The sequence below is a fragment of the Nyctereutes procyonoides genome, unplaced genomic scaffold (assembly GCF_905146905.1).
Source record: "Nyctereutes procyonoides isolate TBG_1078 unplaced genomic scaffold, NYPRO_anot_genome, whole genome shotgun sequence".
NCBI lineage: Eukaryota > Metazoa > Chordata > Mammalia > Carnivora > Canidae > Nyctereutes > Nyctereutes procyonoides.
The window spans coordinates 17,533,752-17,537,000 of NW_026575043.1; positions in this window are offsets into that span (position 1 = coordinate 17,533,752).

Sequence of the window (3,249 nt, forward strand, 5' to 3'; positions counted from 1 at the left end):
TCTAGGTAATGTCCCTCAGGTCACCAAAATGTCTCTACCTAAGTAGGGCTTCCACGGGAAAGCCCATGGGCCCCATATGGCTATTTAGGTCTTGTCTGACTGCAAACAAGGGCCATGATGAGAATCATCCTATTCAAGCAAGAAGAGCTGATACATATGTTAATTTTGAAACCCCAGTCCTGTGTGACTCAAAATTCTTTCAGGAGGGTAATTAATAATAATCAGTCACTGAAGTAACTTTGTACAAACAATGAGCAGCACTAGCTTCCCTATAGACCAAAAATAAACATATGGTTTTCAGTGAATTCAGCTAACAAAGAAAAGGAGAGTGGTTCTTCCTAACTTGTGTGTAGATTTTGAGATCATAATCCTCTACCTTTGTCTCTTTTGTCCAGGGCTTTCACGTGGGTCACTTTGATTATCACAAATATCGTTATTTTACTTAGTTGGTCTTCAGGGCATGATTTTTACATATTTATAAATAAAAGATGCTTTAGGTAAATAGTAGCTTTACTAATCCTGCTCTTAAAAAGTACAGAAACGTCACATATCATTGAGCTTTTCAGCTGTCCTTATTAGAAGTATAAATATAAGCACATTCAGAAATATTTAACTGATTTACCTGGGTTACAAACAATGTTCTTTTCAATCCTGGATCAATCTGGCTTGCTTTATTCCTGTAAGAGACAGTCTAATAAATTATATTTTCCAGTAGTGGTCATTCCTAATGGAAATCTCAATAAACTTCCTTTCAACAAGTGTTTACGTACACTCGAAGTGAAATTTGGCAGGCTGTTAGGTCAGAATATGGGCTAAGGCTATTTAGTGTTATGTAGGAAATGAAACCCACACTTTAATTTCTCATAATTTTTAATCGAACTGTACACCGTAAATAAATAAAGGTTTGACAAACTAGTATTTTTGCTATTAAGAAAAATGAGACCTATAGTTTGGACTCTGTACGGATATTATTAAACTACCAAATTAAATACAAACAGAAACTTTATCAAGTCAAAAACTATTTCCTATTATATGACAGCTTTTTCTACCTGAAAGCTAGTGATGCAATACAGATTTGCATAGAAAATGATCCTAATCCTTGTGAAAATATCGAAGTCATATAGCAAGTTGAATTAAGAAAAGCAAATAGCCTCATAATTTTGTGTTGGTTTAACTTTTTCACTGTTGTTTCAGGCTAGATTTTGTTTTTCTTTTTTACTCTAGAATGAAGGACCCAAGACAACAAATTATGAATTCTGTTATTTGTATTAGACATCGTTGCAAATTAACCATTGGCTTTATTTTATTTGTTGCTTTCTTGTATATTTCAAGTCATCTGACTCATGTTCAAGAATGATAGCCATGAATTATATTGAGAACAAATAGAATTTTGCATTAAAAATTTAGAATTGGGATACCTGGGTGGCTCAGTGGTTGAGTGTCTGCCTTCCGCTCAGGGCATGATCCCAAAGTTCTGGGATCGAGTCCCACATTGGGCTCCCTGTGTGGAGCCTGCTTCTCCTCACTCTGCTTATGTTTCTGCCTCTCTCTGTGTCTGTCTCTCATGAATAAATAAATTAAATCTTTAATTTTTTTTAAAATAAAAAAATAAGAATTTAGAATTTCTGTCTCCCTGTCTCAAATAAATAAATAAATAAAATCTTTAAAAGAAGGAGGGGCACCTGGGGGGCTCTGTTTGTTAAGCATCTGCCTTCCACTCAGGTCATGATCTCAGGGTCCTGAAATCGAGCTCTGATGCTGGGCTCCCTGCTCAGAGGGGAGTCTGCTTCTCCCTCTTCTTCTGCCCCTCTCCACTGCTGCTTCTGCTTCTCTCTCTCTTTCTCAAATAAATATAATGCAATATAAATAAAATATAAATATAATAATATAAAAAAAGGAAAAAGTTGGAATTAAAAAAACATATCACCCAAAAGCCAAAGTATCATATTCGGGGTGTCTACACACTAACAACCAGCCCTAGCTGGCTTCAGAGTTTGGGCCAGAGGAAGTGAGGGCCTGCTTGGGCTTCAGAGCACACCCTTGCACCACCAACCTTTAATCTCAAACCCCTCATGTCTCCCTAGGTTCCTGATTCTGCCTCAAGGTGATTCTGGCATCTACTCAGCCTCCTGCATTTCAGATAAGTTTTCTAATTGATTCCAGAGTGAACTTTTAAAAAATGCTAATTGGCTAAATGCTTTATTGGCTTCCCATGTTGTAAGGATAAAAACCATATTTGGACCTGGCCCGTAAGGTTTGAACTGGTTGGCTTCTCTCGTGGGTCACCGTGGCCTCATTTCTTGTTTTCCTCCACACGTACCAATGTCCAGTTTCTTCACTGAACCAGATTTCCCTCTGTTTCAAGACCTTGGCTCTTCCCTCGGACTGGATGTTGGAGTTAGAGCCACAGTTTGAACAGGCTTTTGGACTATTTACAGTGGAAAGTTTGAAAGTCCTTTCTCAGATGCTGTAATTACTGAACAACTGTGAGAGGCAGGACAAAGAGAAACATGGCTCTTGCACTCTCCTGATTAGAAGCCCAGCTCTGTCACTGACTACTGACCTAACCCTGGGATAGTTACTTTCCCTCTCTACACCTCAGGTTCAACATATATTAAAAAGGTGACAGTTCAAATACTAATGCAAATGTGGTCATGAGGATCAGGTGAGTCAATGGATATAAAACCCTCACATCATTCTTGGTGCAAAGTAAACATTCAGTGTCGTTGTTGTTATTATTGTTATTTTACCCAAGTTACAACCAAAGGACACATCCCCACAAAGCACACAGGCCACAAGCAAGTTGCCTCTAAGGTCACATAAATAAACCGGTTCCTTTCCGAGTATATGCTGACATGGGAAGAAACAATTTTGAACGCCTAGAAGAGGATGAGCAAAATTTAATTCAAGAAACAAGATGAACTCTGAAGGAGAAAGTGATCATTTGCCCTGTCACACCATTCTTAGGGTTCCTTATTGCATTAGTGAGTTGGAATTAATATGAGACTCGTACCACACCCTATTTTGCTATCATCCTACGTATCCTCATAGCTCTTCGTCATTACCCACAACGAGCAAACACTCTTTGTTACTGTTGCCCCAGCCTGGGTAAGCCTTCTATGTGTGTGGATGCTCTCTGCATTAAGGTTCCCTTATTCTGTGTTGCTTTAGCTGAATTCAACCACCAAGCATGGCTTCCAAATACTCTCTGCTATGTTGGATTGAATTCCAGAAAATGAATGCAACGGT